Consider the following 14,146-nt stretch of genomic DNA (forward strand, 5'->3'; position numbering starts at 1 on the left):
AGAGCTGAGTAAATAATTCACTGTATGAACTAAGTCTCTCTCTCTTCACAAACTGTCTGTGGGAAGCTCATGCTTTTCTTAAATATGCTGTTCTGAAATTAATTTGCCAGTTCTTCGTTTGTAGAATGTGTGTCAATTGAGCTGTGGTAGTTAGTTTTAACTGTTGGGCACTTAGTATTATCTCCATTCCCTGACTGGACTCAGTGTCACTCTTAGAATCAGACTTGGCTGCTGAATACTTCCAGGGGTGCTGGAACATTTTTTATAGTGAGATCCATCAAACTAAACTGTAAATCCTGTATATAATGGAAACCACTTCAAGTCAGGGGGTGCTGCAGCACCCTGAGTTCCAGCACCTCTGAGTACTTGCCAATACACGACCAAAAATTGCCTTCTACAACTATTTTCAGTGTGGGAGGTCTCTTGGGCAGGGCTTGTCTTCCTGTTTATGGATACGATACTGAGGCCCTCACTTTTGATTGGGATCCTTAAGTGCTATCACAGTAGAAATAAGAAAAATAATTTTAACTTAAAATTTGCTCTTTTCGTGACTATCCCTGCCATTAAACTTCTTCAGTAGGCTACTCATGGGAAGTCCACATAAAGGATTGAATGTGTCTATAAAAAATTGCAGAAATGTGCTTTTTTTTTTTAAAGGTACAGTACTAGTTTAAAGGTACAGTACTGGAGCATTTCTGTTAAGTTACCTTTGTACCCTTCCATCAGCCTTCCTTTTGGAGCACTGGAATAGGGAATTATTGTATACATTTTGACATATATTCATTGAAATATTCATATTCCTGGGATACTTTCAGCCCTTCTATCCTATGAGCTGTAGTAAAGGTTTTGTAGTTTGTGTCCTTGCAGGATTATTTTAGGGGAGCTGAATGGATTCCAGATTCTACAGGGAGCTAGTAATATGAGGTTAATTAGGCACTTGATGCTTGTGGCACAACAGGCATACTACTAAGCAGGGGGTGTCTAGATTTTGTTTGCTATAATGGGGCATGCCTACTACACTGTTGTACTGCAGAACATGTTAATGGCACCACTGTTGCCACTGCTGTGAGAAAGGTTGGCCTGTTGGTTAAGACACTGAACTGGGATGCGTGAGAACAGAGTTCTGGCTGTGCCACAGATATCCTGTGAGACTTTGGGCAAATCGATTAATCTCTGTACCCCAGTTCTTCATCTGTAGAATGGGGGTAACAATCTTTCCTCAGTCTATATAGACTGTAAAATCATTGGTGGAGGGACTGTTTCTTATTGTGTAGGTGTACAGCACCTAGCACAATAGGGTAATTTTTAGTTAGAGGCGTTTAGGTGCTACTGTAATACAGATAATAAATTCTATTTACTACGTCTGCCTCTCCTTCTGTAATTCTAGCATATCATTAGACTTTTGGTACTAAGTAAAATTCTGGTTTGACAATCTGATAGCTGTGACCTTTGCAAGCTGAGTCTGCTCTCTTTGCCTGTGATCTTTATCCTACCACATGTATTCCTGTAAGTACTATAGACTGTTACAAACAACTGTACTTTCATTTTGATTGTTTCCAGCTCCCTTTCACATCTAGTGACTTTTGTACTCTGGTTAACTTCCAAAAGAGATCATCCCAAAGGTGGCTGTAACTCAGAGCAATTCAGTCTGTCTAGGGAAGGCAGTTTTCAAGTGTCCACTCATGCCATTGCATACTGTAACAGATAAAATGCAAACTAATCATGTCGCATAGTGCCTTAATGATTCATTACCTTTGTAGTGTATTTTTGCAATGATTTTGATGAATGCAACACTTGAAATGTGAATGCTGCAGTATGTCTTGAGGGAGCTCCAAAGTAGAAAGGAAACTGGCACTTGTAGAGTGCATATCATTTATAGAGAGAATGTAATCACTCAACTTTATAAAGTGCTGCGGGGGACATACACAGTATTCTGTCTGTAAAAGTGGCCTGGATAAAATGCATTCAAATAGATGCCTAAAATGATGGCTATTTGAGGAGGACAATGCTCCCTTCACATGGACTCTATCTACTGCTATGGCCCCCATCATAATTGTGTCTGCATGCCTCAAACATTTGTGAAGTTCCCTCAGAACACCCCTCTGAGGTAGGGAAGTGTTCTTATCCCCATTTTATAGATGGGGAACTGAGGCACAGAAACACTAAATCACTTGCCCAAGGTCACACAGGAGTCTGTAGTACAAAAATAGATTTCCTGAATCTCATGCAGTGTCTGAGCAGCAAAACATCCTTCCTCGAGACTGAAGAGGAATTTTGGAAAAATGACACAGAAGAGGTTTGCACGATTTTGAGATGAATGCGTTATCACAACCTATTTTACAGGAATACCTGTTTAAAAATAATAAAATGCTACTGTGCTGTATTTTTACTCTTGCAGTAGTAAATTGTAAAAACAAACAGCAGATGAATATTGACCATTTCCTCCACTTCGTTTTCTCTCTATTGTATAAAATCAACTCGCTGTGTTACAGATTTTGATGAAAAAACAGTTCAACTTAATTTTAGTTAAATCTATTGTATTTTTGATCTTGCTAAATGGTGACAATTATTCCTTACCTCGTGGCTGAAGATGCATTTCTCCATCTCCTATTACAAGCTGCTAAGATAATTATTGCTGTGGATTGGTGTGGGGGAGAATAGGGGGGAAATGTTCCTTCACTTGACAGATGGCTTATGAAATTCTGAGAGGTCTTAACCATGAAAAACATTTTGTGGTAAGACAGGTTGATGTGACAGATATCTAAACATATGGCTACATTTCATCACCTACAATGAAGCTAGAAGCTGGATTTGCAAGCCAGCATTCTTCAAGAACTTTTCTCCTTAGAACTCCCACTTGAATGGGAGAACTGTATCTCAATGCTACTGCAAGGTAGCATTTGGGCATAAGCTCCTTCATACCAGGCTACTCTCTAATACCTCATCCTGGCTCCTGTCTCAGAACTTTTTGATGTGGCCTCTTCATAATATTTCACAGACAAACTTCAGTCCCACAATCCTGCTGGGGCCAGATGTTCCTGAGCCCGTTAATTTTAGCTGCACTTTTTGAATTGGAAACAATCAATCACTAAGCAAAGGCAGTGTAAACTTATTGAATTCTACAGCTGAAAAATGAGATGGTTACATCAAGTCTTGCCCACTGGTTATTTATCATCATAATAAGAAAAGATTTGAGCTCCACATAGATTTCTTTTTTAAAGATAAGCTTCTTTCTGTTCTATCACAAGCTCATAATGAAATTTCAGCTTTAATTTCACAGTATGCCTTTATCTCTTGTTTGTGCATTTCAGTTTGGAGGAAAAAATCTTTCCAATAGGTTTTATTATTTCCTGAGTATTAATGGGAAGAACATTCTTCATTAAACATCACCAGAAAGAAAAGCAAGTCTTGTTATTAGCGAGTAATTGTCATTGTTGCTCTTGCATCTGATATTACTCTCTCTACGTGTAAGACGCCTTGATGGTTCTAACCAGATAGGTTTTTGTGATATCAGTAATTTTCCATTTTGCTTATTAAAACCAAAGCCCTCATAATTGAGTATTGCTTTGAGAATGAATTAATGTCCCATTTATTGAGCTCTTGTGTTTTGGTAATAAAGAAGAACTTTCACAGTGGACACTGAGAAACATTATCAACAATTTATTTCATTGGGAGCTTTGCTGTGGGCCTTGACTCTGCAGTTCTGTTGCAGGCATAACTTGATTTGACGTCAATGGGGAAATTCCCTGTATAATGACAGCAGAAGCGAGGCCTAAGTAGGAATACAGCAGTTAGACCTGAAAGGTCAGGACAGAGTTCCCCATTAGAGGATATATTGAATATTAATATGATGCTCTTAATCTCCACTCATGTACTTCCTCCTCCCTATAATTCATATTTGGAGCAGAGTAAGCCAAGTGTTTGTTTTTAAATTTATCATACAAATTGCAGCACTGTATTTTGATGTATTAAATCTAATTTTTGGAAACTATACTTTTTTTTTTTGAAAATTTCAGCCATTTTCATTATATTTCTCTGCTAAACTTCACTTTTTTTTTCCAGCTCTTGTCATGGATCTTTAGAGCAGGATTCTTCTTTGAAATCTGAGATGCTGGGTTTTAAAATCAGTGACCCAGTAGAATACACAGGTACATTTTGCTGGTGAAAAATTTAGATATTTGCTTGAAACACAAATCCTAGAATTGTTCAGGCAGAGAATTTGCCTTTGTTTTATTTTTTTTTTAAAAAAGGAAAACACAAACCCCAAACCCTTTGCAACTCATCAATTTTTACTATATGTTCAGATGTTTGATATGTATTTGATTTTCATAAATCTCAGTTGGTAACTATTGCTAAAGCTCTCTTGTCCACAGCAATTCTAAATATTTGCCATATAACCTACATACGTTTTGTCGGAAAACCAGACCTGGCATATGAAACAGAGAAACCTAATTTGTTATACAGGCTTATTGAATTAAAGAGTTAATCACCATGGTCTTGATTCAAAGCTACAGATTCTGTCACTGACCTCAAGGAGCTTTGGATCCGCTCCCAAGGTCCCAGTGCTGATTGCGGTGGTGGCAGAATGGCTCATCGTAGGTGAAACCCTTAGCACGTTCTTGCAGAATGCTTAACCCGGGGGAACGGTAATTTTAGGTGAGACGTCTACATGCAAATGTACTACAAATAAGTCGTAGTAATAGTTACTGCTGTAAGGAGGTTAGGTTTCATGGCACTCCAAAGGTGTCTCTTGGGTTGTGCAGTCCTGGGCACCCAACCAATCTGGCCACATTTAAGGAAGGCTTTCCTCGTTTTTCTCTGCTGTTCTCTGTAGTGTGGCTGCAATATGAAAAGTATTAAATTTATTTAAAAAAAATTATCCACCCATTTCTGTAATCACATAAAGTCAAAGCGGACCCCCTTGATGCCAATTGAATGGCAAGCAGTGAAGTCAGAGAGTCTGCTCTATTGCAGTGGTTCTCAAACTTTGGTACTGGTGACCCCTTTCACGTAGCAAACCCCGAGTGCAACCCCCCTTATAAATTAAAAACACTTTTAAATATATTTAACACCATTATAAATGCTGGGGGCAAAACAGGGTTTGGGATGGAGGTTAACAGCTCACGACCCCCCCCCCCAATGTAATTACCTCGTGACCCCCTGAGGGGTCCCAACTCGCGGTTTGAGAACCCCTGCTCTATTGTTTAGCTTTGAAATGGGGACATGATGTGGCTTGGCTGACAGCAAATACTTTCTGTGCTAAGTGTCTGGTGTTTTTTTTCTGTTTTTTTTTTTAATAGTTACCTTGCATTAGTGCCTGGAGGCCTCAAGCTGGTCAAGTTCATTCTGCTAGGTGCTGTGCAAACACAAAGTCTGCAGCACTGCTGAGCCCAAGCAGTCAAACACCAGGGTCCAAAAGATCATGATGTCTTTAAAATTATATATGTTGAGGTTTTCTTTAAGGATTTTTGTTTTCTGGCTTTTGAGCCATTAGTGTTTACATTTCCAATCTTTTCTTCAAAATCATGAGGGCTAGAAACTTACTGTATCTTTAAAATGAAAATTGAGATTCTCGGGTATTCTCATTGTTTCAGGAGCTGGGGCTCAAAGAAACACCAAATAGTGGGAGACTCATGATTAAATCACAAGAGTTGCAATAATGGGTCTCTGATCTACAAATCTGTCCATAGAATCTAGCCCTAGGCCTGCATCAGAGAAGTGTCGGAGTTAAGGGAAAGTTGCTGTGTTTGGCTCATGGGGTTATTCTGACCTAATGTCATGAACCTGGTGCAGCTCGTGCATTGGTGTCCCCCGTTAAGGTACAGTCCATGATATTGGTCAGACTTGGGCTCTTTGTTGCCAGTGGTTAGAAATGCAGCATGGGTTAGAAACCTGTGCAGTGAGCATTTTATGTTGGTTAGAGAGAAAAGGTGAATAGCGAGGGGAGAGGGTGGGGGAATTGTTGATCCAGCCACATTGGTACCAGCTTTTGTTTGCCTTTTCTGTGCTATCCATGCAGCCAGTTTTGTTTACATGAACATTCGGAGTGGGGGTTACTCTTGTTCCTGCATGAATGCATACATTCATGTGTGATTGAGTGTATTCATGCTGGAAGTTTTCACCCACCCAGCCTAAATATTCTGGTTTTGTGTGTTTTGGGGCGAGGGTGTCTGGAAGCAGGAGGAGAATAGGAGTGTGAGGAATCCAGTGACTTTCCAAGAAAGCAAATAAATGCAACAGAGAGATCACTTGGTGTGAGCAGCAGTGAAGAGGGGAGGGGGTGATGCTCAAGTAACACCCAAATGTTTCTTGTCTGGGGATATTTAGAACAAGTTTCAGCCCCATAAGATGGGACAAAAGTGTCTCCACTGTGACAGATATTAAGGCTAGGTGTTTGGCTGGACTGCCTTATGGAATATCCATTACGCATGGCATGTGACCATACAGTCCTGTTAATATATTGGTGCCAACCAGCAGGAGGCTGAGGGCTGTAGAAAGGGAAAGAGGTTCCCGGGCTGGGAGAAATAGGGGACAAGCAAGCACAACTGCAAATGCAGGAGGAAGAGAGCTTGTGGCAGCAGCAAGGTGGCCGTGGACTGATCGTTGAGGATATTCATGTATTTGACTGGTAGGTGATTAAAGGCAGGGATGTACTTGCCAAGAGCAGGCCACAAATGGGAGAAAGCAGAAACGTGTAGGGGGTGAGCAACTCCTGCAGAGGGGTGGAAAGGTGTTGGCAGTGGGTTTTAGGCAGCATATAACTAAGTGCCAACAGCAGGTGGAAGAAAATAGACTATCTATAGGAATAGTGAATAAAGGCTCAAACTTAGCCCCAGAAAACCCAAAGTCCTCTGGCCAGAGCCCTAGAACGCAGGGAATTAAATGAGCCAGCTAAAGCCATGGTTTACATTTAATATACCCAAGCAACATAACGATACCAACATAAGTTGGTAAAGTCCACACCCCTGAGCGACAGTTACACCAACCCAACCCCCTTGTGTAGACAGTGCTATGGGAAGGCTTCTCTTGTTGACTTAGCTGCTGCCTCTTGTGGATATGAAATACCTATGCCGACTAGAGAAACAACCAGAGAAGCTCTCCTGTTGGGAGCCCAGCTGTTTTTAAATCTGAGGGTGTCCACATGGTTCTCCAAAAAAGGAAAGGAGAAGACTTAATTGTCCTTCATAATAGTCATGCTGTGCCTCTTCGGAGGAACTATTTTGTAACCCTTCTGCCAGGCCCAATTGATAGCAGCAGAGCCAGGTTCAATACATAGGGGTCCCTTTCCTACAACATAATGGAAAGCTTGAGCCCCCACCCAGTGACCTGAGAAAATCTTACACACACCCCTGGGCGCCTCGAAGAGGCAATACTTCCCCTCTCACAAGCACAGAATCTTGGTGTAGCAGAAAAGGTTTAATTACATGAGATAAACAATAAGCATTAAATTGGGAAAACACCTCAACTAGAGTTCATAGACCAACTGGTGAGCAAAGACCCACCCCAGGAAATTGGGCCGTGTCCTTTTCCCTGGGCTCTTGAGTCCAGCAACCCCCAAATCACCCTAAGACTCCAAAGTCCAATACCCCAAATGTCCCTAGAGTCCAGCAACCCAAAGATCACCCACAGTCCCAGAAGTCTCTGTCCCGGGTCTGTGCAGCCCCAGAGTTTGAGAGTCTATCTGCAGAGGTCCCCCCCCTCAAAGCCTGGGTAGAAAACAGCACCTTATGTGGTCTGGGGCCAACTGCCCTGCCTCTCCGTGGGGTTCTGCTTCTGCCTTCTCCACAAACTGCTCTGCTCTACCAGCCACTCCACTCTGCTCCTCCAGCTGTCCCTGCAAACTGCTCGGCTCCGCTCACTCTGTGGGCCGCTCCACCCGTCCGACAGCTGCTTCGCTCTGCCAGCTGCTCTGCTCCACAGTATAGCTTCAGGCTCCTCCACTAGTTAGCACAGTGCTCTCAGCTCAGCAATTCCAGCTCTTTAGTGATTTCAGCTCACAGTAGGGGAGCCCCACTGCTAGTGCACCATTAGCCCATAGTGAGTTCAGCTCAGCAACCTATATCTAGAGTCTTAAGAGAATCAAAAATCAACTCTGATATTCCACAGTGGAGAGAGGAGTAGGTGGAACTGGCACTTCTGGCTCACACAAGGAGTCTACACCACCAGGTACAGATACCTGTCCCCAGCCTCTCTCAATTCATTGGGTTTTTGGAACCCATGTCCCTTGTCTAGCAAGTGCTATTCAGTTGATAGAGAAATGCTTTATCATAAAACAGTTTTGTAGTTCCTCATTTACTTAATCAGGATGACAACACTTTATTCCTCTTGCCCCAATAACAAAGAAATTGGGGATCCCACAGCTGTGGAAGTAACCATTTTAGGCTGCTGTGGGCTATGCTAGGCAGAGTGGGTGTGCCTATGCAAACAAGATCAGCCTCTGAAATTCTTTTCCACACTCGCCATAATTCACCACCAGATGTCAGAGTAGAGCTCATCCTGACTCTGCTTACAATTTAAAAGGTTATCCAATCAGGGAAGAAAAACCACACCATGTGACTTGAGAGACACTCAATTACACAGCTCACATAGCAAATTCCAAGTACTGAAGACTCAAAGCAGTGCTTGTTACCAAGGTTATGCAATAGGCAATTTGCAAAAAAAAGGGACATAGTTAGTTTGCGATGAGGAGTTTGAGGAGCTGTAAAGTTAATCATTAGTGACCGCTGTGGCCAATTAATGAGCATCATTGACAATCTCTGAAAGAAGTCTCTTCAAGTTTTCCCCTACCAAGGAGAGGCATTATAATGTATGCTTCAGGTCTTAAGGGACTAGGATCAAACAAAACCCCCAACCTAGAAAGAAATACAGTTTTGAAGGTGTTTGTGCTATTTTTAGATTTTACATGAAAAAGACATACTTTGCTTTATAGTTACTGTTCAAAAGAAATCTACAGCAAAGTATACAAAACAAAAGCTAATCGGAAAGAGCTGGATGAGGGGTTGCAGATTCAATTGGGTAATAAGCAAGTATTCCTAGAAATTTCTCAGATCAGTCTTATTCCATTGTTCACAAAATCTGGAGAATAGACCTGAGCAATTTTTGGTGGTTCTCAGAACTGCTACCTCTCTCAGTGTTCAAACATTGTCACTGCCTGCTTGTGGATAACTCAGACTGAGCCTCGTCACAGTCCTAGACACAAATGTCTTTCTGAGGACAGTGTGGCTGTTTTGTTTCTACATTTGTTGAGTGTTTCTTTAAACTGTGGACAAATTTGTGGAGGAATAGCAAACACGAGCATGACAGAATCAAACTGTAACGTGATGAGATTAGAGCAGAACTAAAATTCTATGCTTGGAGAATGAGAGAGAAATAAATCTGTGATATGGCGGAGGTAACTAAACAGTCACACCTATCATATTAAGGCGAGTTTGTCATCTTAACAGAGCCCTCTTACATTTTTATGTAATCAAGCCACAGGGGAAGCATAGAACCCTCACTGGGAAGCTGGGAGGACGAATCCCTGAGAAGATCTATGCTTTGGAAAGTGTTCCACCATATTGCTATCTCTAATACAATGTAGTAATGAATCCTAGTGAGTTTCCAGTATTGCATCTTAGCTTGTTTTGAAAAAGGTTTAAAAAAATTGACTCCATCTGTCTAATGGTAAAAGGTTATGTTAAGGGTCTTGAAAAATAGATTTTCTCTCTCTTAGTTTTATTTTTAAGTTTTTTTGCAGTTTACTACCAAAACTACATATAAATACTAACAATAATCATGTGCAATCTCTTCATGTTAAATTCCACCTTTGTTTCATATAGCATAAAGCTGTTAAATTATCAAAACACAGAGTTAAAATTTTGGTCCTGAGACTTAAGAATGAGTGTTTTATTTTCTTGGAAGAGGATCTGAAAGCTGAAATTCCTTTATCTCTCTGTCCTGCAGTATTTGTGGCTGAATAAACCAATCAGAATAATCTTTCCTTTCTAGTGGAAATAAAAGGAACTCTCAGTTAAAAGGCCCAACTTTGATGCTTTTGTTTATGATGTTAGGGACAATGACTTGGTAGAAGCAATTAGGTTTTGCCAGTATAATTAATTTGTAAATCAGTAGCACTACACTATTTTCAGCAGGACACTTTAAGAAGCATTGTAAGACTTTCACTTGCTCTACATATACAGTATTTATTTAAAATCCCTAATGTTGATCACATCATATTGAATGTAAATATTCCTTGATTTTGCATTATCCTAAAAACACTGGGGTTTGGGAAATATTAAGGCCACAACACACACACTGACTCTGTTGAATTATCAGTAAAAGTGCTCCATCATTTGGCTTTTAAATTCTTCAGCTTTCATAAATGCAAATGCACTTGTACTACAAAATCTGAGATAAAAGGAATAGGGACTGCTTTATCTTCCTAACACTTAGCACAGGGGTCGGCAACCTTTCAGAAGTGGTGTGCTGAGACTTCATTTATTCACTCTAATTTAAGGTTTCGAGTGCCAGTAATACATTTCAACGTTTTTAGAAGGTCTCTTTCAATGTCTATAATATAGAACTAAACTATTGTTGTATGTAAAGTAAATAAGGCTTTTAAAATGTTTAAGAAACTTCATTTAAAATGTAATTAAAACCCAGAGCCTCCCGGACTAGTGGCCAGGACCTGGGCAGTGTGAGTGTCACTGAAAATCAGCTCATGTGCCATAGGGTTGCCTACCCCTGATAGCAGAATGGAATCTGGCTGGCGCATCTAGCTGCTACTGAAATACAAATAATAAACTAAGAAGTAAATATCAAATATTAACAAATTAAAATTGATCCTTTTATTTTTGAGATGCTGTATACAGGTATGAAAGCTATAGTAAAGATCAATGTTATCGGAAGAAACACATGTAATTGCAATAACTCCTCCTATTCTCTTTAAAATATAGCTTTCAGCTTTTACTGCAGCATGTTTTCTGGTAGGTCGTATTGCTGCAACATGACATATAGCTCATTGTGTTCGTATTTATTTTTTACTGTATTCTACCTATTCTAAAGCATTGATATAGCATTGTAAACTTCTGGAGAGAAGGCACATTCCATACCTCCAGGAGTGTACAAGCTACGTGAGACAAGAGACAACAGGCAGGCCAATGGCATGGGAGGGGTAGGAGAGAAAAAGGGAAGAGGAAGGGCTTCCATTTGGCAACACATGGTGTTGAAAGGCATGAAACCCATGAAACTAACAAAGGCAGATCTCCCCATGTTAGAATCCAGTGTTACAGTCAAGTCTTAGTCAAGCATTTGATAAAGTAGTAAATACATTTTGTTCGGAGTGGTCTTTTTGGGCTGAGGTGTTGGATTTGTTTTGGCGGGGCGGTGTGTGTGGGAGGTTAAGTTTTTTGGGGTGGAGGTTTGTTTTTGAAGCGATGTGTCTGTTTTCTGGTCACAGCTGCATGCCATGGGTCAGTTGCAGATGGCGAACATCCCCATTTTATGATAGCAGTCAGTGTCCACTGACTTTTTACTAAATATTGTTAAATCTTCCCTTTTTGGGGGGGAGAAGAAGAGGAAATTTAAATAAATCAAGCCTATTAGCTGAAAATAACAATCATTAACAAATTCAGCCAATTAACAAAACTTGCCCAGATACTTATTACTGACTGTGTCTATATCTAGGGTGGAGGGATGTTGGATGCGGTCCGTAATAATGGCTTTCTGAACACATGGCTTTTCTTATCCTCAAAATGGTTCTGTCTGCAGTCTGCTGAGGTGGATCTGCCTGTGCTTGTTGCTCTTAGTAGCGTGTTTCATTATCAGGGACTGGATGCGTGGGCATGTGTTACCTTGATCTGCACAGGAACACTATCTGTAACATTCTGGATGGTCCCCTGGTGGTTTAATTTCAGTGTCTTCCTCTTGTGACTCAGAGCTTATCCACATTCAGTCTGGTTGACTGAATGTTCATGCCCTTAGGCTTGGTTAGAGACTTTGAGTTGGTTCCCATGACCCTTTGTGGCCATTATTAAAAACACAGCACTGCCGTGGAATGGTAACTGGAAACCCCAATATTTCTGTTCTCAGGGACAGATTGTCCTTTTATCGTTTCGTTGGTGCAGTTTGGGAGGGTTTGTGGAGAGCAGGCATGGCACAGATGGTCTCATTCTGATCCTATAGACGCTATGTACAAGATCGAGACCATTCTAGTCACTGCCTTTCCAGGAGCACAGGGACTGCTCCTTCTCTTCATCCCTTGGAGTGCACATCACCCCCAAACTGGTGGGGAAGGCCCAAGTCCTTAGTACCTCCCTCATCCTTGGTGCAATGATGAATTTAAGGTTGTGTATGTTTTCAGAGGCCCCTACTAAAGGCTCTGCTTGGTAGATGCCAGCCAATACATAATAACTATAATACTGTAAAAGCAGCAAAGAGTCCTGTGGCACCTTATAGACTAACCAGACGTATTGGAGCATGAGCTTTCGTGGGTGAATACCCACTGACGACGAAGTGGGTATTCACCCACGAAAGCTCATGCTCCAAAACGTCTGTTAGTCTATAAGGTGCCACAGGACTCTTTGCTGCTTTTACAGATCCAGACTAACGAGGCTACCCCTCTGATACTAGAATACTGTAGTGTGTGTTAGTCTAAGGAGGGTAAATGGTGAGCTGCAAATAGTGCCCACTACCTGAGATCTAGGGCTTTCCTATGAGTAAGTGTGGCCACGTGAGGGCATCTGTGAATTTTGTGACTAGGTGAATGCCTGCTGAAGACTGTATTAGCTCCAATGTTATGGTGAAATCCTAAGCTTTCATATCTGAGGTGACTCCTGTGTTTTAAGCAGTTTGCATAGTGATGTGAAAATCTTTTCTCCTGTGAGACTGAGAGGGTTTTTCCCCTCCGTTTGGGAATGATGTTCCTAATTCTCTGGGATAGGCTGAAACCCACCATTTCTGCAGAGCTCACATGGCACATTCAAGCCCTGAGTGCCTGTTAGAGCAGTGTGGAGAATGGCAGTTTTGTTTTGTAGCAACTTTTCAAGGTTTTGAAATTTTGTTTTCATTCCAGTGCAGATGTTTTTGCAAAATGGAATTGTGTCAAACGTCTGTTTTCAGATCAAAACCTCATCCTTCCTGAGTTGAAATGCTTTTTTGGGTCATGTTCATGTGTCTGTCTCACTCTCACCACGTGGTCTGCTGAATAGAGCACTGGGCAGGGATGTGGGAAACAAGCCAGGTTCCAATCCCTGCTCTGTCTGATCCAGAGCGATCTGGGATGAAAAACTGCTCTGGATCAGCAGAGCAGAGACTGGAACCTCGGTCGTTTCCCACCTCCCAGGAAGGATAAGTTTCTGCAAAATATTTAGCGTTTTGAGATTTCATCAAAAATGTTCATACTAGTTCTGTCTGCAGTGTACTTGTAGCTGTGTTCATCCCAGGATATTAGAGAGAAAAGGTGGATGGTGATATCTTGGACCGACTTCTGATGGTGAGAGAGACAAGATTTTGAGCCACATGTAGCTTTTCTTCCCCTAGGACCACCAGAAAGTTTTGTTGAAAAACTCAAATCAGCTCTAGTACTGTCTAGCCGGACCACTGGTCTGATCCAGTGTGGCAGTGCCCATGTCTCTGAGGGTGAAAGAGTGGCTTTAGAGCAGCCTTATGTTTGAATTTCCTTTTCTTTTCACTTATTTTCATACAAATTACAGATGAATGGTTTACATCAGATTTGACTACCCAGGGGAATGGAAGTTTTCTTTTTTTAATCTGCAGACTTGGATGAAAATAAAAACCTTCCAAGCTACTGTATACTGTTTGGAAACATTAAAGCAAATTTTATTACAGGGATTATTTTACATTACACTCACTTATTAAACCCTAAAGACATGTTTTTTTTAAAAACTACTGTATATAAAGACAAAAGCAGTGCAACAACAGTGTGAAATATTTTTGGGGTTTTTTGGTCTTCCTGGCTATCATTTCAGAAAGACCACATGATTAATTATATGAAGTCAGAATATTTAGCAACAATAAGACAGGAATAAATCCAAAACTAGATTAGTAAATTATAGGACAGTCGCACATATTGAATTTAAACATCAGTTGGCATGTGATATCTTCAGTGTATTAACAAAAATGAGAAAAACACTGTAACCCTAGAATT

Source organism: Chelonoidis abingdonii, chromosome 1 (assembly GCF_003597395.2).
Source record: "Chelonoidis abingdonii isolate Lonesome George chromosome 1, CheloAbing_2.0, whole genome shotgun sequence".
In the NCBI taxonomy this organism is placed as follows: Eukaryota; Metazoa; Chordata; order Testudines; family Testudinidae; genus Chelonoidis; species Chelonoidis abingdonii.